The 22,587-nt window shown below is 45.5% G+C and overlaps 1 long non-coding RNA gene and 1 other non-coding gene across 2 annotated transcripts in view; both read left to right on the top strand.

Moving 5' to 3' along the window:
* LOC135378158 (uncharacterized) overlaps positions 1-22,587 on the top strand; it is a 93,760-nt gene that overhangs the window by 32,500 nt on the left and 38,673 nt on the right. The gene's annotated exons all lie outside the window — the stretch shown is intronic.
* On the top strand, positions 21,493-21,565 carry Trnai-gau (transfer RNA isoleucine (anticodon GAU)). Its single transcript has one exon. It is a non-coding gene; the product is annotated as a tRNA-Ile (tRNA).

The following is a 22,587-nucleotide window of genomic DNA, read 5'->3' as shown; positions in this document are numbered from 1 at the left end:
CGGGATGTACTGTCGTCATTGCAGGCCGTTCATTGAACGCAAAGCTAAGTAAGCAACCATGGTTATAAGTAGCGAAAGTGCCTCCACCCGTAAGCGTTAAGTACGCGCGGCGTAGTCGGTGGTGGTCCGCTCCTGGCGCCAGAAACCAAGTGGTTCGTGTATTACGGGAAATAAACCTATAACCGCACAAAGTGAAGCGTCGCTACACTGCAAGTATCTACCGATAGTCAAATGTCCTAAAACTATCGATAGTCAAGTATCGATCGCCAACTATTGATAGTCAAATGTCGTGAAACTATCGATAGTACTATCGACGGTCACATGTAGTAAAACTATCGGTAGTACTATCGATGGTCACATGTCGTAAAACTATCGATAGTACTATCGATAGTCGCATGTAGTAAAACTATCGATAGTACTATCGATAGTCGACTATTTCGATAGTTTTGCATCACTACGTTGCTGTCTATGATATCGACAAATATGCACTTGGAAAGCAAAAAAAAAAAAAGCTAAGAATGATAAGAATAATAACAGCAAGCCACAACCACGACCATCACAGAAGATGCTATGAGAACGCAGGGTACCCTGAGAGGAACAATTTACTTGGATGCATAAAATTGAGAGAGAACAGTTCTCACCATCACAGCGATCAACGTGTCTGCGCCGTGTCGTCCTGTCTTCTTTCCGCGTCATATCCACCTATGATCCTAACCTACTGGCTCGGATCAGTGCTGCCCGGCAATCAACATGTTAATTTGCGTAGTTCCAGCTAAGTATTTGAAAGATACCCAGCATATGTGATGTGTCGGTCGCACGCCCCAGTCCCATTGGGAACTTCTTCAACTGCGTAACTGTGCTCTGGATGGGATAACGGCAGGACGAGCATTTGGTCTACGAATAGCTTTGTCAAGTAGTCACTGTTATCACTGTTGCAGACTGTTGTCTGCCTTCAAGCCTGTCCTCTGCCCGGTTTGAAGGAGTGGTGAAGTGGGGGGGGGGGGGGGGGGGATGATGTTTCGGACAAGGTCCGGTTAGCCTGCAATGTTAGGAGTGGTGAGATGAATGTTTATTTTACATTGGAGAGCTCCATTAGATTATTTACATCGCTCGATCGAGAGGGCGGTCGTCGTCAAAAGGTTTCACACTGCTTAACAATTATTTTTCACTGATAAAATTTTGTGGTGTGACCATATAATAAGTTTGTGTGCGAATAATATCTACTCTCTGATACTATTATGAGAGCTTGTACGCGATTTGGAACCGAAGGAAGCAGTCCACCGAAAACTGGACAGTAACTGTGGAGTGTCTTGCTTTGTGGTTATTTGTATAAAAAAGATGTAATTTCTATGAAATGAGAAACTTTCTTGTTGTTTTGTCAAGGTCAAGAGCTGTCTCTCTCTCTCTCTCTCTCTCTTCTGTTAAAACGTGGGGCCAACCGTGGTCCGATACGAGCATCGGAGATCGGCCAGAGAAGGAAAGGCAGCGTGTTGACATTCGGAAGTAGAGGAGGAGAGCTAGAGAGTGAAGGAACGGCAAGTGTTGCCCTCTCTCGGGAAGCAGGCGAATTTCCGCAAGATAACTTCGCGCGGATTTGCAACCTGATGCGCTTTTCGCAAGTGTAGGTGAAGAACGTTGTGGCTTGCCATGATGCTGTATCATGTGCAGCATTTTGATCGTTGTGGAACGCATTCCTTTCGTTCTTCTTAATAATCTCTTGCGGTAGTTTATTTGCTTTGCTTCGTTATTAATTTCATGTCCCTAAAACGCGATTTCTGGTGATTGACAAGGTGGCATAGATCATTCTCGTGGTGTTCATCGATACGTCCAGCACTACCCTCAGCGCATATAGTGCTCACCATTGGCCGGTTGCTCATTAGTAATCAACAACATTCCTTTCACTAGAGTATATAATTTTTAAAAGTACATTGGCTATCTTAATGAACTGTGAATTTACAATGCGCTCTTTTCTTGTCCATTCATTGTTTTTTTTTTACTCTGCCACACACAGAAGTTGTTTTAACATGAGCATTTCAATTTTTAACTATGTTCAGCACATTACCTTGCTGTTTGGCGCGTTATAGCCCTAGTAGCTTCTGCACAAAAACAAACAAACAAACAAAAACTCAAGTCATCATAATCATCACTAATCAACAACAATGGCAGTTGTGGACTGGCAGATCTAGCGTCTTATTATGATTAGAAAGTACGAAGCCTCAACTGCTGTCTGCTATTTGCAACCGGGCAGATGCTAACTTTGATGGTAGACGACAATCCCGCATCATCATTTCTGTGTCTGTGTGCGTACTTGTGTGCTTACGTACGTGCTTCTAGGTGGTGGTGGTGGTGGTTGGGGGTTTGGGGTGGTTTGCCTGCCTGATATGGAGACATGCTGCTCGAAAGGGGCAATCGCGCGTTCTGGGACGATATCATAGTAACTGTGCCAACGTCTGCCTTACGGCGTCTGAGGAAACCGCAGGGGGAACGACGTGCACGTCTCGTGTCTTTCTAATGAGCAGATGCCGTAATATCGCTCCGCCCTCAGGGATCCCTAGAGCCAAGTGCGCTTCAATCGGCACTCTTTTATGGACCTTTTTCACATACGCGTCGTATCCTAGCGGCTCTCCAGCGAACCACGCTCGGCGCGCGCTAAAGCAAATCCACATGGGTAGCACAAAGGACCAAAACCGGTCCGGAGTGGGACCGACGAGCTCGCCCCGTTCGTCTTCTCACCGGTCCCCACTTCTGTCGTCCCCATACTGCGCCATCCAGTGAAGACTGAGATAACCCTCCCCGGCGCCTCAAGGACATGCGCATGCGCATAGGCCATTGTGGAAAAGGTCCATTACTTCAGTCACGCAACTGTGTCCGGTTATACAATTTGACTATCTTCTCTTAGCCCAACGATGTATTTCATAAACTCAACAACAATATCGCCCGACTCGTCCGCACAATCCACTGAAGGTGGTCCGACGCGCCTTTGAGTGAAGGGAACGGCAAGGGGGGGGGGGGGCGCTGCGGTAGAGTGCGCTCCGAGAATCGAAGAGAGGACCCTTTGGATAACGGTGCGGCCAATAGTAGACAGGAACAGTGGAGAACAAGGCCTAGGGCGCTACTTGTTCTCTGCTGTCCCTGTCTTCAATTGGGCGCCGCCGTTATGGATAACCACCAACTAGCCTGTTTTCTCGTTTTAATGACACCTTGAAAGTGCACTATGCTCCAGGGGTAGCTGAGGCAACACCACCTAGGTACAGAAAGCCTGCTTACTCGTCGACGTGACGTAACAGCTAAGAGTCAGCCAATTAGGATCGTGTTTTCAAAGACCATAGCCAATCACGAATGTGCTTTCAGCGGGCGAACCGTGAAGACAAGCCACCGTCAGCTTCATGGGCAGCAACTGTCGCCTGCGAGTAGTAAACGTCCCCGTACTAAATGGGAAACCAAAATAATAATAATTGGGTGTTTTTTTTTGTTTTTTTTTTGTGTGTTTACGTCGCGAGACAACTGAGATCATGAGCGACGCCACAGCGGTCGGTCTGTGGATTGCTTTTGCCCACCTGAGGGTTCTTTAACGTGCGATGAAAGCTCATCACACGGCACCCCGTATTTAACGTCCCTCGCGGAAGACGGCGTGTCTAAGCAACTTGTACCCTGCCACCAAGTTGCTGACGTCCTCGGCCGGGTTCGAACCCGCGATCTCGGGAGCAGAAGGCGAACACGCTACCGACTGAGCCACCGAGGCCGGTCGGAAACCAAAATGAAGCGCAATAAAGCGCATATTGTTTTCAAGACTGATTTTCTGGAAGCGTGCTGTACTTTTAGTCTACAGGTTCAAATTTGCGAAGTTAGCTGCAATCGTTTGCGTTTGGTCAAGGTAGCTTGCCGTTGTTGGCCGCACTCAAGTGGGCATCGTCACGGCTATAGCCAAAAAAAAGGAAAGTGGGAGAGGGGAGTTGAGGACTTCAAAGTGATGCATAGGCAGGATGACCGATACTGATGGGACGGAGGCACACTGTAGGTGAGAGTCGTCACTTCGTTCCTCAAACAAGTAACTCGTTACCCAGTAGCGAGTTACGTACAAGTCCTCGTAAAATATAGCGCGACATAGTGTCATAACTTTAAAGCGCTACAAGGACAAGGACGGAGAGAGATACACAACACATACATACACGACATAGTGTACCCGAATATTCAGGCTTGTAATTAGGCGTCGGCAACATTTCTTTATCAGGGGTGCCTCGTCCATTGCGACCCTCTTTCTCTTCTCAAAGTACAAAACGTTCAAAGGTGTCGCAGCAAAAAGAAATACTCAGTTGTCACCGTTACAGATCCAGTACAAAGAAATGGTCCTAAAGCTCATTGTCAAACAATTTGCTGCTATGCACAAAGTGGCTCCCTCGATTTCACAAAGGCCATACAAACCGACCGCGCTATTCTCATCCTTGGGGGAAAAAAAAGTAATTCTAGACCCCACTAATCACATCACACCTTTTGTTTCAACCCACGTTATCATCCTTCAAGCACACAAACCGGCATTCTCCTCCATACAACATTGAACAAAGAACAGGGTCAGGATTGATCCAATACACGCTCTCATACATCAGAAAGAAAACAAATCTCTGACCTCACCCATCCGCGCAAAACAATGCAAATCAGGACAGTCTCACATGCAATCAATCCTATCTCACCCGGACCATCACGGCGACAATCCTGAAGAACATCGGAAACGTTGCAACGACAAATGCGCTTCGCACGACTGCAAAAACAACTGAGAACACAAGACTTTTTTTTTTTTCAAACTGGAATGAATGTACGCCCTTTCTTTAGTTGTCTCATTCAACCGAAATCATTTATATTCGGAGCATTTCACGCGGGCATCCAATCCCTTCCTGCCACCACGGTTTTTTTCTTTCTTCTTTCTTTTTTGTATGTTCCACACCGTCTCTTGTCTTGTGCCAATGCATTGTGCCCGGACGTCATCAGCGCAGAGAGAGAACCCCTTTCACTTCTGAAAAACCCGAGCACCCTTTGTTTTCGAAGATGGAAAAATTTGTTCGTCTCGCATTCAAATTTGGTTTAGCTCGCCCCCCTTTTTTTTCCCCTTCCTTGGTACCAATTCTTTTTTTTTTTTTTGTCTTCGTACCCGTGTTCAGAATTTCGCCGTTTCTACTTAATTTCCCTCTTTCCTATGCAACTCACGTGCATTCGTTTGTCGCTCCAGCTCCAATCATATGAGCCGTACTGTTCCTTCATTTTTATTTTACTATAATGGCGGGAGGGGGAGAGGGCTGGGGAAGGGAAAGAGAATGAAGGAATTATTTCTTATTTAGCGAAGTTTTCGGGAAATGGTCGGACGGAGAAGACAATCGTGAGGGACATTCAAAAAATCTGCGTTGAATAAGGACAAAGCTGAAGACAATGCGACAGGAAAAAGGAGTTCGAACGCCGGAACCGCAGTTCGAGGTTGAGGAAGAGAATTCGGAAGAGGGAGAGAAAGAGGCTAGGAGGGAGAGCGACGGAAGTGCTTCAGTGTCCATCACTTGCTCCGGGCAGCTCCATTCCTTGGTCTGCGTAGGAGATCATTTCATTTTTGAGGCATGAATATGTATTTCCATCGTTGTTCTTCTTTTGTCGGAGAGTAGGATGACTAGGGCTCGTGAGATGGGTGGGCGAGGAAAAAAAGAGACAAAGGATTTTTTTGGGATGTGTAGTGTGCAGTATAATGAACGGCACGGTTGGGAAAGTACGTGAAAGAAAACAATCAGTTATGTAAGACCGAATGAGCTCGAGCCCACGAGCGCGGCAATGTGGTGTACAATATGTAATATACGCATGCATATGATATGCACAAGGTGCTCATATCCAGATGCACGTAACTCACAGTGACGCTGTAGCATTACTACAACAAATTCTTGCTATCGTTGCGGCATCTACGTTTGCCTAACGCTTAACCGTTTCAGTGGAAAAACTGCATGATAAGCGTATCAATAAAGAAAGAAAGAAAGAAAGCATTCTTATTGTTCTCACTCCGGTAATTAAGTTGACTTAGTAGTATTTTCCATGTTTTTATTCCTGGGAGTTGAAAAATAATGTGACTATTCAGGTTCCATGAATGTGGAACCGGGTACTCCAGAACGCATACAGTTGACTACAGTTCTGTTTTTCTTGTCGTAACGTCAACGGCATCAGTGCGCCACAAGGAGTGCCATTGTGCATTGTGCCATGTTGCCATTGCGCCGAACTTCTATTTTTGATGATTAAGAAGTCAAAATCAATTCGAAGAATGCCCCACAAGGCTGCGACACACACACCTAGTCCCACAAGACCTAGACACTTTAACTTGACTTAACTACTACTTGACTTCCCCTTTGACTTGACTTATTGACTTAACTTTGTGACTTTAACGAAACCGAAGACGCATTCAATGCTGATGCAGAATAAAGGGATAAGAAAAGACGAGAGAAGGTACTCACCAGCCGTAGAAGCTGCAACACAACTCAGGATGAGATCACGAAGATGAGAAGATCGTTTGTTTTCTGTTTAGGGCCGCGGAGCCCTCCGGTGACCTGTAGTTAAAACCTGCCCTCTTTTGAGCGAACCCTGTGATGGTCATCAACGTATGTGGTTTGTAATACGATTTGACTGTGCTTGAACTTCCGAACGTACTCGTGAACAAAACCATTTACAAAAATATTGCACTCGACATTCTGCACGGATTATTGGCCAATTAGAGCACGCACGCACACACACATTGGATGATGATGAGGTCCATTTAGAGCAATGACATAAAAAATATGCGAAACGCTTACATTCCAAGAGGGATCGCGAATGCCTTCTGTGTTGCTCGACGTTTAAGAAGTGTCGCTTGTTGTCGTGTTTTGTTTATACTGACCTACGTCCCCATCTTTTTTCTTTCTTTCTGTATCCATTGATTCACGTTTATACTGAAAACATTACACATTACCAAATACCAATGTGATGTTCGGTTTGTAGTCCTCATTGCATAGTTCCCATGGAATAAAGGTGTAAACGAAACGAAACGTCTAACGTCTAACGAAATGTACGCATTGCACACAACTCTAGTTTCGTATAAATAATCAACAGTAAAAATAGCGCTGCGTGTATAATTTCGAGCGTCCCTGCTTGAACTTTTTCCGCCATCCGTATTGCCCCTGTTAATTCTAGTGGGAGTACATTTTGTACTACAATTCAGAACTTCGTACTGCTCGTCTTGCCATCAGGGTATTTCCACTCGTTTGGGTCCCGAATGACAAAGCTTGGAGCAATGTGGAAGTTAAGCAACATTGTCAAGTTAGTGGTTCAGCCGTGCGCAGCCCCGTCTATTAAAGTATGTAAAACATAAAAGATAGATCAAAAGCTAAAATGAAAAGCTGATAAAGTGCTCAATTTCTCTTTTGTCGCACCTGTGTCGGTAGCTGGAAGTCCGCCCTGGATCAACAAGGATTGGAAGCAATTTACTCGGTACTCAACTCTACTTCACATTTGTCGAAGATCCTTGGACTCATCCCAGCCGTGCGTATTCAACTCGCTTGTATTGTAATAATAATGCCTGCATGGTCACGAAACAGTCATGAACAGGTCAAGGTTCAAGATGACTCTGGTCGCCGCATCGTTGACTATAAGCGATAACGACCTGATAAAGAGACCGACGACATCATTATCCGTATACCGTCGACAACCCATGCCGTCTTATCATTGCAATGCATGCACGCTGCACAACTGAAATCCGTTCGCACCCCTCCATCAAAGTACGAAGTCCGCTCCTCCACCCACCAGTCGACCTTCGGCGCTACAATTGTACTGCCAAGTCCGCGACGAAACGTCATGCTTTGTCAGAAAAAAAAAATCACACTGGACTCGTAGAAAAAAAAAAAAAAAAAACAGAAAGGAAAAAAAATCAAGGCCAGTAGATCTGCCTGCGCAAGAGAATACGCAGACGGGAAAAGAAATGCAAACAGAACCACCGAGTGTGCTGCTGGGCTTCCTGAATAGTTGTTTCTTTTGCTGTGTCATTGACGGATGGAAATCGGAACCACTCCGTCTAGGCGACGCCCACATATGGTCAACGATGGGCGCTGCCGCCTACAAGGAAGGTTCTGTAGAGACAAACTTGTTGAATTGTTGTGGACTCCTTCAAAATCTGTCGCTGAAACGGCTATTTCCGTCTGTGTGGTTTCTTTTGCCTAGGTGGGCGCGTATAATTGGTGTCTATTACGCCCATCGTTCTCTCCTGCTGCTACATCGTAAGGTGGTGAAAGAAGATACTGAGAGTACTTGGGTGGAGGATGAACGACGCTTCGTACTGTTTCCATTCCGTTGCACGAGCTAATAGGTTTCCCGTTTGTGGCCGGTGTGACCTTGTGCCATGATGGATTGTGAAGGATTGCAAAACAGATTTGTTCAGTGAGAGTAAATTTGTGATGTAAGAACTATCAGCCGGAGAGGAAGATGTGCGATTTTGAGCTAAGCTTTGGCCGCGCATAAACTATGACGACATGCGAAGAGTTTGGAGGACAAAACAATCCTTGAACATGCCTGGCGTCAGAAGGCGGTTCCGATACTCCGCCCTAAGTTATGCAGGATAAATGTAAAAGACGATTCGTGATTGCGTCGATGTGAACCTACTTTACGGCATCAGGGGGTAGGTAACAGACGCATGCAAAATAGACACCGCGAATACCGACACTCATTCGGCTGGTCACATCACGGCCCTCTTTTTTAAATATCATGAAATGAGTGTGCTTTGAGATATAACGCGCTGAAACCGAAACCGAAACCACGCACTTCTCGAACGCATCGTCGGGGCAGTATCGGTGCTGTTCCTGCCTGCGGTGCTGTTCCGGGAAGATCTTTTCTTGGATCTCGAACGCGAAAGGAGCAACGGGCGTTAGCGTCGGAGTGCCGCGTGTTTTGTAGCGATGGAGCTGATTAGGGTATAGGCGCTGATCTGATGGCCAGATAGACTGCTTTCCGGCACCAGCTCTCGTGGCCTAGCTGCTACGATGATGGCATTTCGCGCCGAGAGCGGGAGGTGACCAGGGCTCGGATTGGGGCCCCGGCTGCGCTGTCTGTGTGTTTCCCTGGGTTTTCCTTGCACGCTTTAAGACTAATGTCGGCAGAGTTCCCCGTGAAGTCGACCCAGGGCGCATATTCCCCCCCCCCCCCTCCGACCTCCTGCGATAGTCGTGACGTTGCCCGCCTAAGCGTGGCCGACTAGGGCAAGCAGTTCCGTCACCGCCACCACCACTGTTATCCAGCTCGGATAAGCCGAAAGTCATGTCGTTTCTGTGCTCGAGAACTGCGTGGTTCTGGGTTCGGCTCCTCTGCGTGTCAAAATTTGGCGGTTATATCTCAACGTTCGTGCTCGTTTCACTGTTTCTTTTTCTTTCTTTTTTAACGAGGGTGAGATGATTAAAATAATGATTGCCTCCAATTCTACTGTCTCGCATTTTCCCTAAAACAACTAATTAAAAAGTTCATTAATGTTATAGGCAACTATCGCCCGATAGTTACATGCGATTTTGGAACTTCCTTAGCCTGCCAATTATTTCAAATCGAATCCTACCCATGGCTGTGCTGTCTGAGGTTTTTCATATTCCCAATAATGCAAAAGTGCGAAATAAAAATTCGATGACACTGAAGGGATGTTGTTCTTCTATAACACATTCGAACATGTGCAGTGACTGATCGCAAAAAAAGAAAAAAAGAAAAAGGCGCATGCCAGCAGGAATGGCTCTTCTATTCACCCAAGTGGGTCTTGTTTGTTACACCTCGTGGTCCGCTACCACGAGCTCTTTTGTGACGCATAATAGCTGGCAGATCATGTACTAAGGACATGATTTGTTGTCCCTTTCTTTTCTTTTCTTTTTTTTCAAGTCCCCTAGCAGTTTCGCGCCCTCCCGCTGAATTTGTCACGACCTCCCGGAGGTCGCGACCCACAGTTTAGGAAACACTGGCTTAGCTAATATGGAAAGCCGTCTGAGTGGTAGTCGCATATTCAGATTTTTAATCGAAGCAAGCCTGTTTAGTGACGCATGGATTGTTATCAATGATTGTTATCAATGATTGTTATCAATGATCGTTATCATGGGTTGTTATGCTTCCTTCAGTCACCCTTATGCTAGTTGACATTTAAGTAGCACCTGCAAATTTCATTCCCCGGGACGAGGCATTTACAACAGAAAATTGATTTTGAACGGTTAAACTCGATAGAATCTAGCATTTTGTCTAGTACCACTCCTTCTGAACATTACAAACTAAATGATCCACTTTAAGTTTCTTATTTATTACCGTATGCACTTACTGATCCTCTGTCAGCAGCACGCGCACGATACCACAAAATTGCGCTCAATCGTATCATTTTAGATAACCCTCATCTAACGATCCCCACATCCTTCGCCCGGCAACATCCGGGACCATGACAGCCAGATGCTGTCACGGTTCCCGATGATGCTGGGTGCTGTCCAACGGACCACAACAACAGGATCCGTCAAGTCAAGGCATCTCTCTGTCCAGCGCTCGGCGACGCGTCTAACACGGAGCGACCGCGGGCGCGCCCGACTCACGGTCCGGACGTGCCTCGCATGCGTTCAGCAAGTCAAGCAACCCGCTGTGCTTTCGTCGGACAACCTTCTTCGTCTTATGGAAGGATCCTTCGCCTGAGATCCCCGTCAATCCATCATGGTCCTAGTTGAGGAGCTTTGGTGGCAACGAGTGCATCTACTTTGTCACTGCCAAAGCGAGCAGCTTTGGCTGTGTAAACTTAGCGTGTGGACGTGAACTCGTTTACTGCTGAGTGTACGTTGTATAAGAGATGGCCCTGTATGGCGGGTCATTGATTTGGTGGTCAGTCTTGAGCGCGGCTTCGATACGGTTCATTGGATGTCTTGCGTGAGCCCCGCGTTAAGCCCCCGGAAGAGTTGCGCGCCGTAATAGTAGATAGAGGGTGAGGTACACATATCGTGTATTTGGAAGATTATGCGCGACAACAGCAAGGGCAGGTCAAGGCGGCGCTTACTGTGCAGTAACTTGCACAGCACTTTCGACGTAAGGTCGTGATATTATCTTGGGTATTACCATTACATAATGAAGGCGCCTGTGCACATGTCTCATCTGCTCTATCAAGTAAGATGGCTGTTGGCAACGTTACTGTGATAGTAATATCTTAAGTCGCTTCAGTCTCTTCGTAAGTCGTTGAAAGAACGCGTACCGGTCGAATTAGTTATAACGTTGGGATTCGGTATATGTACATGTGAGACTTTGGCTTTCGAAATATCTGAGCAAATCTGTATGCTCCTCTGAGCACCAGCAATCGGGGGGGGGGGAGATATGTTTATTAAGAAAAAAAGAAAGGAAAGGTCAGCCAGACAGAGGTCGGCTTGCTATTCCAAGAAAATAAAAGAAATGAAAAGAAAAAGAAGAATCTGGAGTGAGATGGTAGCTGCAAGCTAAGCTCCGGGCACCGTATATGAAGTAAAAATGTGAACCACGTGTTACGTCCCATTTGTACAAGTGTCATTTGTTCGTGTTGCCGTTTCGACATTGATGTGTCATGCTTGCTAATTTTTATTTTTATTTTTTTGCTCTGGAGTGGAGACTAGAAAACGATATTCGTTGTGTGCTACAATTTGGATTGAAATCATCCCATAAGCGAGCCGTGTTTTTGTTCTAGTTGCTTCGCTTGGTACGTACATGGCGTAACTGTTAAAAAGAGAATGAAGTATAAATGTTCTATTATCCCCTTTTCAAGCTGGTGTCTTTTTTTTTTTTTTTTTTGCCACGTGAAACACTGGCGGTAAAGGCAAACAAGATAAAACTAATATATCCAAGTACGATGTGAGCACAGGAGGCAGTGGCCTCATGGTGCATTTTGAATTTCTTTCAAGGTTATTACGTTTTCAGCGCGATAAGTAGCTCGCACTTGGCAGAAAAAAAGAAACAAAAAAAGCGTCAAGCAATGAAGTATGCAAGTGGTCCGAGTTGGGGAACATGGCCATTAGCGGGGCCTATGTAGGAATCCGGAGTATATTCTGGAATGGCTCGTTGTAACCTGTTCGCCCCCCAAAAAGGGAGGTAATACGAAAGGTACTCTCAAAGAAATAAGGACCAGCTCTGCTGACGGAAGGGGCACTAAAGTGCAAAAAAATATTCTTCTCGCGGTATGAAAGATGCCGTTACCTTGACATCGCGACAAAAGGAACGAGATTCACCCGTTGCGTCCTTCATGATTTATAAGCGAACGGAACCGCAATTTACACTTTCCCCCTCTCTCTCCTTTTCATGAAGCCCAGTGATGCGGAGAGGCCTCCGATTGGTCTCCTCAAACGATCTCCTGCGATGATTGGACAAATCGTTTGCGGAGACCCATGCGGGGGCGCTCTCCGCAATGTCAGCAGGTTCAGGTTCAGGGTAGCCTCGTCCCCTTTTGCCTTCTTGTGAAGGAAAGGGAAAGCGTAAACTGCGATTTAACGTTTTGAGTGCAACGAAAGAACTTAACTTTCATGATCGTCTGATATGGAAAGATACCAGTTCAGATTACGTTCAAGCTGCTTCAACCCATGTCGAACGTTCCTTTGCGACCGAAGAGCAGCTATTCGCGTTTTTCGCCAAATCGACGCCGCACAGCGGTGAAATCATGGACTAGCCAAACCAGGTACAACCGGCCGACACCGCGTATACACTTGCGGAGAAGTTGCTGCTTTTCGCATGAATCGCTGAGCTGCACCCGTATTTTGCTGTTGAAATCATGGATGAAGTAAACATTGCAGACAACGACCAGCGAACTAAACCAAACCAGTTTTGTTTTGTGTCACAATGCGACTCTGCGCGCTGAAGGGATAGCCAGTTTGTCTTTCCACGTTTTCTTCTTTCCGCACATAGAATACCGTCTACTTCGACGCATCCTCGGAAGAAATGGATTAAGCGACTCAAAATCAGCAAACCTGTTACATCAGCAATGCTTGTGTGTGTCTAGCACAGCTCTTGGAGCGCTACCGCCTACATATCTGATGAACGTTTTTTCTTTTTTTTTCCTTTTCTGAAGCACGCTTCTGTGCAACGGACGACAGGAAGGGAAGCAAAAAGTTGTCTAGACAAAACAGAACAAGTTTGTTTCAAACTTGAATAGCCATTATGTGTAAGAAAGCGCAAGAGATAGCTTGAAAACGTATACCAAGTCAGTTTTGTAACTCTGCATTTGAATCAGCTCGTCAAATCACTTGGGAAAGAATGTAGAAAGAATGCGACGTTTCGTTAAGGTTTCCCAAAAACATGCGCACCAGTGACACACGGATGTCGCAACATTACCGTGTAACTTGTAAACTACATTCGTACACGCGCTAGACACTTAGAAGATGTTAGCTGTAAGAGAACTGCAGCACAGATGTCGTGTGCTTGCATGTCTCTCACATTCCTGCAGCGCAGGACACTCGCTGCTTGCTATTTCGGCCTCGCAACCGGTAAACGTGAAATTCACCTTCACGAAGTGTGGTTGATCAAACACCACGTAACTTCGCAAATAATACGCGACAACTATAGCCTTCTCTTCGGACAACCCGGTTACGCCTGCCAGAAGTATATGAGCAGCATTTAATACTCGTTCACCTTCAACGCATCGATAATTAACATTGCAGTTCAGAAATCTCAAAATCGAAACTAAGCGACAACCTGGATTCGTCCGCCACGTTGGAGTTTAGATGCGCCACGTACAGGTCATGAAAAACGCGAATAGAGCCAAATTATAACGATTCTATATTCAGGGTGTCCACTGTAACTATAAATGTATTTTTTTTAAATAGAAAAATCATTTTTTTCCCCAGTCTTAACCAATGGCGATGTACTCTACGCCTAAAGGCCCATCTTAAGAGGGCACAGGCAAGCTTCTGTGTTGATGCATTAATTAATTTTCGTTAATTAACTTTTTAATTATCAAAGATACTGAGATTGACCTAATGAGCTAGAACATCGAATCCCTTGGGGCCACTGGTAACATTACCGTCTTCAGAACAAAAACCGAGACAGTTATAGCGCGAGGAAAGGGCCTGGAAATAAGGCAATCTAGTGGTCACTTTTCGACACTCAAGTAGAAGCGCTCCCGTTTTCCTTTCCTCTGCATGCGGGGGAGGGAAAACGCTGTCGCAGCGGGGGACAGATTGCTGCGGCCGCGTTTTGCCTCTCACGCATACAGAGGAAAGAAAACCGGGAGCGCTTCTACCTGAGCGTCGAAAAAAACGGTAATGTTACCAGTGACCCCAAGGGATTGGATGTTCTAGCTCATTAGGTCAATCACCCATATTTGATAATTAAAAAGGTAATTAACGAAAGTTCATTAATGGATTTACACAGAAGCTTGCCCGTGCCCTCCTAAGAGGAGCCTTTAGACGCAGAATACATCGCCATTGGTTAAAACTGGGAAAAAGTGATTTTTCTATTTTAAAAATTACTTCGGTAGTTACGGTGGACACCTTGTATACGCATTAAGGTAGCACTGAGGTGACCCCCAAAATGTTTTCCCCCCTCTGCGACGTGTTTTACAACGGATAAAATGAGCTGCTGTGAAAGAACGAGAGCAAGCAACCTATACAGAGCACGCGCGACGCCTCTGTTCCGCACTCCTTTAGAAAATCCTCCACTCGTGAAAAGAGCGTATCGGAGAACGAGGGAGCGTCGTGACGTAACGTGACGTCTCGGCACGTGACTCGTCACGTAGAGCGGCACAGCTCAAGCAGGTAAAAGCGGCGCGTGAGCTGAGAAGAAAGAACCAGAGAGAGAGAGAGAGAGAGAGAGAGAAAAAAAGGCACGCGATGAGGCTCGTGTCGGCCGTCCGCGGCTGCTTTCTCCGACTGTTTTTGTAAATTTAATTGCGCAATTGTCATACACCCCCGAGCGAAAATATTTTGCATGGGGGCTCCTGATGGACAGCTTGACGAATGAGACAGGGTTGCGAGTCACGTTAAATGTCACCTCATTGCTCTTTTTAAGGCAAGCATGCGGCTTATTGTGGAATAATAATCACTTCATACTGCAAGATTGGAAGCCTTTTCTTTTCTTGCTTTCATTGACATTTTTGTGTCTTTGTAGTGCGGATGAATGCAGAAAGTTGCGGGCTCTAGTTATTATGATTGCAGAATCTGGCCCGGCCCCATCAGTTATCTCACGTGGCACACTGGCTCTTCATTGCTGTTTGCGCTGAAAACTGTGCTTCCAAAAAATAGAGTGCATGAACAGCCCGCAGGTGTAAGCTTTACTGTGAGCACATTAGTTTTCTACGTAAACGTTCCGTAGTTCTCAGATATCACGGTTCGAATGATGTTTTGCTTTCTTTTTCTTTTCATGTGAGGATCACAAAAATTGTCACAACCAGACCAATTAAACCCTAGAACTGACAACTACGACCATCCCTCCTCCCAACCCCACCCGGAGCACGGAAACTGTTATTGCGTTGGCTAGTGTGTCTTGTCTTCCTTTGGGCCTCACTTCTTCCTTGAGGTTCCTACTTGAAAGGATTCGAGACAAATACACACGGGTGTCCATGTGAACATAGCCCAAGGTCGTAATCCTTACTTTGTCGCCGGCCACGTCCCTCGATAGTTGCAGTCGATCTTGCAGCAAATTCGAGCAACCATTTCTGAGAACTGCCTGTGGAAAGTATTGTTGAGCAGATTTCAACATCACCTGGCGGAATGTGGTTGCATTGACTGTTGGGATGTACCGGCATCGGTGGAGGTGTTGGTAGCATATACGCCTCTGATCCCCAGGTGTCGGGTTTGATCCCGGCCGAGGACGCCAGCAAATTGGTGGCGCAATCTAAGCAAGAAATGAGTAATTTTAGTCAGGGTGTCGAACCGAACCCGAACCGAAAACCGTACCCGAACCGAAATTTTCAGGGCACTGTTGAACCTGAACCGGAGCAGAACCGAAAAAAATATTACCGGTAAGCGGTTCGCAACAAAACGGTTTGGACATAAAAGAAGTCAGCATAAGATTCCAAGTGCCTCTCAATCCGCGAACGGCGACACATTGGTCTCCATATCATGGATTTCGCAAATTTTCACCTAGCAGTCAAACGAGGACGTATAGTAAGTATACTTTCAGCGTCTTTTTTAACACGTAGCAGGAACACGTAGGGAAAGTAGCAGGACTACACAGCTTCATCAGCATGGACTCTGTTTGCAGTGTTCGTTCGCTAAAGGGAATACCTGACCACTAAAAACGTCAATGCAGGCAACAGCAGTAAGCTATTAGTCACGCATTTCCTGATAAAAGCAGTTTCATGGGAGATATAAAATGGAAGCGCCGAGCCCGTTCACGAACCGGTTTGATTTTTGGCGTGGCCGAACCGGAACTGAACCGGAACGAGATCCAAGCAACGCGATCCCGAACCGAACCCGTATTTTTGCGGTGCGACATTGCCACAAAAAATAGTCCCTTTAGGGAGCAAATGCCTGGGACTAAATGAATGTCACAGAGTGGGACTCCGTTTCACGCTCTGTTCTAGCAGTCCCGCAGGTACATAATTAATGTGCGTGAATGAAAAAAACTTTGAATTATACCATCAGCCGTGATATGTCGAGTGATATAAAGTCTTACGACATGCCTAGGGCACAATTTGTCAAGAAAGAACAGCTAACTATTTCTTACTCTGTGCGGGTGGAAAATCGCTAAGTTACCCAAGTTCCATAAGCCTTATTCCATCAAATTCACGAAGAGCGCATATTTACGTAGACTATCGCGTTCAGGAGATCATTTGCGAAGTTCAGTGACTATTTGCAGTCCTGGGGAGTAAATCTCGGGGACAGAGGACCAAAGTGGGGAGTGATTGCAATCTAGGGGACAATAACATGCAATTGCGCCCCATTTTGCTCTTTTTTTTTCTTTTTTTGAGTGCAGGGTATAGGTTGCTGGACACGAAGTCTTCCGCGAGGAAATACGATGTACCGTGTGCTAAGATTTCGGCGAATGTTTAAGAACCCTCAGGTGGGCAAAATTAATCCATAGACCGGCGTCGCTTATGATCACAGTTGTCTCGAGACGTAAAACACGACCTATCATCATCATAACTATTCGTATATGTGTCTCGGTTTAGAAGCACCGTGCGTGTGGGAGACGTTTCTCATACGTCACGCTACACACTGTCATAATCATCAGTCACACATAATCATAATTAACATGCTACGATATAATATAATAATTAGCGTCAGAGATGTCTTCATTAAAATGTATTCTTGAACCGGAACGAGAGACAATTAAGGTTTTCGTTCACATAAAGTGTGTCAATTTGTGGCCTTTCTTCTTTCTCCCCACCCTCCTTTTCTTTACACCTTTATTTGCTCAAACAAGGTGTATTCTTATAAAAACATCCTTTTCTATTCCACAAAGAGTGCAAAAAGTGCATTACTAAAGGTGTAATATTGACATACACCACGTTTTATCCAATGTGGATCATTAAGGGTGTAAAGTGGGGTGTTGAAACAGGTGTTTTCCGTCGAATGCACATTTTTTACACCCATTTGAATTGGGAGTATGGTGTTAAAAATGGTGTTTTATTTCGAGAGAAAAATTATGCTGGTTTCACAGCTCCGCTCAGCAAGTAATCACATTATAGACGATAACCTGAGTTAAAAACACAGTATTTGACAGGGAGGGATGTTAGAAATTTAGCTTATACCTTTGACTCGTTGCAAGCGTGGGTGTTAATTGCAAAAACACATTCCCGCCACCGTTACAAACGTTTCCCGCCCCACCACATGTAACGAACGTGCCCCAACAAATTTTATTTCAGTATATGATACATCCGACACGCCAATATATAGGCTACTGAAGATGCCCTAGGTCTCTTTATGCCTCTGCACTCACGTTGGTCCCACAGTGTTAACAAGCTAACGAGGCGTGCCTGCGACGCATTGCACTCTGGTTTAGGTTCAACGATGGAACCACGGCTGTAAGTCTACCGCGTTCGCGGTGCTGCTTGCCATAGAAGCAAGAACGTCGAACTGTATGTCTCAGCCAGTGGTCTCGGCATGCTGCCGCGGAAACTTCTATTACACTATTTGCGAGGGAATATTTGCTTGCAAATAATTTCATCCTAAAAGGTGTTTTCAATAGAATACTCCCATTTTAAGGGTGTTTTTGTTTTTAAACACCCATTATAACAGTGTTTTATTAAGAATACACTTAACTAAAGGGTGCATTAGAAAACACCCATCATTTGAGTGTAAAGGCAACACCAAATAGGTGTGCGCCATGGGACAAGCCATTTACACCAAAAAAAGTGTAAAAAAGTTTACTGTGTAGTGAATCCTAATAAAACTCGTCCTGGAGTAACCAGTCCCGGGTGTTGACTGTGTGACAGACATCTTATCTTTTTGTCTTTTTCCAATCAATCAATCGACATAGTCGACCAACATCCAAATCCCCTCCCACGGACGGCAAATCCCTGCATAAGGAGGAATGTAACAATATGTATTATAAAGAGGAGACAACACAACAGGCCGTGAATAAAAAGGAGATAAGATTACGTAACAAAAAAAGCCACCCTATTTGGACAACAATAAATGATGGTGCCTTCTCCCGTAACCTGAAACCATTCCAAGACCTTCGATCCCATACCGTGACAAAACCACGCACAGCGTGGAACAACCATCCGTAAGAATGGTTGCGCGTACCTGCACTCGTTTTAGGGCGACTAGTTCGACAATCTCACACGTGAAAGATGATCCGCAATCAGGAGGCAGCAGACAGCCATTTGTTAACCGGTATCCGCGCAACCTGCTGCGTTCTCGACCGCTGCCGTTCGGCGTCGAACTGGACGATAAATTTCGAAGGCGTCATCAGCAGCGCCTGTCCCCAACCGAACGCCCCTTCGCTTCAATTGGTAGCGTAGGCACCATGCTCTTAATCAGGCGTCGCCTGAACCTGAGTGTCGACGACGGTTCTCAATGCAAATTGCGCACGTGCTAACATGTATATGGATCCGCTTTATCTCAGTCTGCAGTGTATGTGGCACGCATCGTTGGGTTCGGTGATGCTTTGTTGAGGGGGTAGCACTTGTGTTTCGCTAGAAACTCTGGACAGACATTGTTTTGAGATAGCCAACGCTGGCGATGTGAACAGGTGTAATGTTGTGCGAGGTGGGTGAGGAGAAATGAAACTTTGTTGGTTGCGATGTCGTTTGCAGAAGTCATGGCAGAGAAATGTGTGCAGTTTTCAGAATCAGGTGTGGAAATTATATTGGAAACTGGATTAACTCCTCATCGGGCTGTTGCAGTGGTGTTTCATTATTCTTTACTAGTCAGACATGCGTCAAGATTGGTAGGCGACTCCACGCGACCAACTGTGCACCAACATTGTATCGGTGATGACACACTCAATCCTATGCAACTATGCCCATTCACTTCTTTCTTTCTTTTGCTCGCTATACCGGTGGATCAGTTGGTAGCGTGTTCGCCTTCTGATCCCAAGGTTGCGGGGTCGATCCCGGCCGAGGACGCCAGCAGCTTGGTGGCAGGGTACAAGATGCTTAGATACGCCGTCTTCCGCGAGGGACGTTAAATACGGTGTGCAGAGCTTTCAGTGCACGTTAAATAACCCTCAGGTGGGCAAAATGAATTCACAGACCGATCACTGTGGCGTCGCTCATGGTCGTAGTTGTCTGGCGACGTAAAGCCACCAATTATTATTACTCACTATATACGTATATTGACCACCAATTTCTAATCTCATCACTATTAACTGAATCTCCGACGTGTATATGCTGATTAAGTGCATTAGGAGCAGTCTTTCTTTCTACGAATCTCTGATACCACAATGGAGAGAAGTTTACAAGTGCTCCAGGTCCGTGCAGTCATGGTGTGTGTATCTATCACTCCGAATTCGTAACATCGCAGGTTACTCACTCGCGTTTGATTCCAACACATTCACAGTAACTGAAATCCCGCTGGTACAATAACCGGCGAACCATTGTCTAGTCCCATCAAGCAGCGTTCCCGACAGCTCGCCTTTCAAAGGACAGTACTGGGCGTGCTCCAGTCACTGCATGATGGCTAGTCCATGTAGCACGTGCAATCAGCGTGCATGCGACGGGCATCAATCAGAGGAACTTGCCAACGATCCCGCTCTGTGGTGATGACCAGTGACAGTGGTCGATTTGCCTGTCTACGTGAGAAGACGGCAGTTCGACTCCCCCGAGCTTTTTCCATTGTGTCTGCTAGCGCATTTTTGTTACTGCTTCTCGAAAGTGAGTTACTTTTGGTCAGTTCCATGACAACCGGCCGTTTGTTTCGCTTTGTAATTTCAGCTGCCAACAAGTTTGACGAAAGAGATAGACAGGCCGCCCTTCCGTTTTGCTTTTGGGTTTAGAACGCGGTGTATCATGAGCATCTGCTGTTTTGTAGTGTAGTTTGTTTTTGTTTGCCGTTTTCTGTGGGGATTCAGTGCAAGATCGACCTTTTCGGATGCATTGTGAAAGGTGACAGAAAAATGCAGGTTCTCGGTGTTCTCAATTGTTGGGTGTCGTGCACGAAGTTCTTGAGGCGCTATGCGCCACTGAAGGCATGTTGTTTCGCAAAGAGAGCAAAAAGAAGTCTGATGCTTTAGGATAACAACAGAAAACTTGCGCGTTTTCTATGTTTGATATGTCTTCTGGCAGTATGATGTGGCACATTAATCGGTAACAAAGGCAGCGCGAACGGTAGGATGTATCAGCATTTATATATGCAGTATCAAAGAATAAACATTATGAAATTTGCAATGACACTTCGATTTGATAATCTCTGATAGCAGTGTTGACATTTATCAGCCATTGAATGCGTTTCAATGTAACCTATGGAGATTTCTGAATTTCAATGTGCGTAAAATCTTTCTTCCCGTGTTTGTGTTGTAATATGACATAGTGTACCACCCAGGAATATATTTCTTTGAAAGTAGACACTTTCAAATAAATAAATAATTCTTCGCCGAAAGAAGGTGACTCAGCCAATCAAATGGTGGGAAACAATTTACTTATCTCGGGAGTCAAGGAATCACCAATTCTCGAACGTATAATTACTTGAGCTACGCTAAGTACTATTTAATGACTATTTACTATTTAAGTACTATTTTTTCTTTTTCTATCACATCACATCACTATTTAATGAATTGGTTTCGACAAAATAATCTATCGCGCATCAATGTTATCCGATGTGATCCGCACAGATGTTTCATTGCTGCTCGTGGAGTGCAGTTGCCACTTGGTGGCTGCAATAGACTCTTCAATTGGGAGACGAAAGGAACCGGTGCAGACAATGGCGAAAAGGGAAGCACGCTGTCTCTAATGTGCATTTGTGACTCTCAAACTGAGACACATGTTCGTGTTGCATTGTAGGATACCAAGGACAATGTGCCGGGAGACTATATCTGATCGTCCGCGGTAAAGCCAAGTAACGTTATACTGCGCAGTAGTTTTGAAGTCGCTGAAGGAAGTCGCTGGGGAGGTGTGTTAGCTTAGCTCAATTGGTAGAGCCCTGGACCGATAATCCAGAAGATGTGGGTTCGAGTCCTACAGCTGGCTAGCCTTTTCAGTGACTTCCATCTTTCATCATTAATTGCTTAGGCACTTGAGGCTTTGTATGTATTTGTCCCTTCTGGGTGTTCCAGCCTCAGAACATCAATTGTCTCATGTTCTACAAAGTCGCTTGTGGTCATGAGAAAAGGAACGGGATGAGGAATCTCATCCCATCGAAAAGTGAAGCTGACCAGCCGTGCGCCGTCACCGCTAATGTCCCGATGTCCGCTTTACAGTGGAAGGTGCGTTTCCAAATTCCTGGGCGCCCCTGGAGTGACGCTTGCAGAGCTCGCGTTGGCCTTCGCAAGTAACGGGACATATGTAAGACCCCAAAGGTCCCCCAAGAACCTAACCCTGCCCCCCTATTCATACACGTTAAGAAAGACGGAAACGAAAAGAGTATTTGGGGGGGGGGGGGGGGGGAGAGTAACTAAGTTTTACTCCCCGTTCACTCTTTTCTTCTCGTCTTTACTCCGGTCACCACGCAATAATCTTTGGACACTCACTTTAATCTGTCAAACAACAACAACAGCTACATGCATGACGATGCGAAGGTTCTCCTTACACATATAAAAAATAAAAATTAAACATATGGATACTCTAGGAGCACAAAGATACAGACACGGGAACTTTTACTCTTGTTTGCACTTATCCTGTAGGGTATACCCTTCTCTTACAGGTATTGCTCGGAATTACTCTTCCGGGAATCCTTTGCCTAGCCTACGATTTCGAAAATTTTATTAGACTGTGCAACGCATTTTACAGAATTTATCAGTCAAATAGCAGTAAACGCGGCTGTTTCAGTGGAAGACGTAATTACAAACGTATTCTGCTGTCGATTTTTCCATTACATTATACTGTTTCTTTGAAATTGAGGTGAAATTACTGTGCTTCACTGTTGCCGTTGCAACTGTAAAGGTAGCCTACGCTTTGATTTCAAAGTACAGACGGTATTAAAAAAATGCTCTAGCACATCTTGTAAGCTCTTGTGTGCGACAAAGGGGTCTACCTCCGTGGCTCGTTCTAAT

Source organism: Ornithodoros turicata, chromosome 1 (assembly GCF_037126465.1).
Source record: "Ornithodoros turicata isolate Travis chromosome 1, ASM3712646v1, whole genome shotgun sequence".
Classification (NCBI taxonomy): Eukaryota; Metazoa; Arthropoda; class Arachnida; order Ixodida; family Argasidae; genus Ornithodoros; species Ornithodoros turicata.
This window is presented reverse-complemented; position numbering and strand designations above follow the sequence as displayed.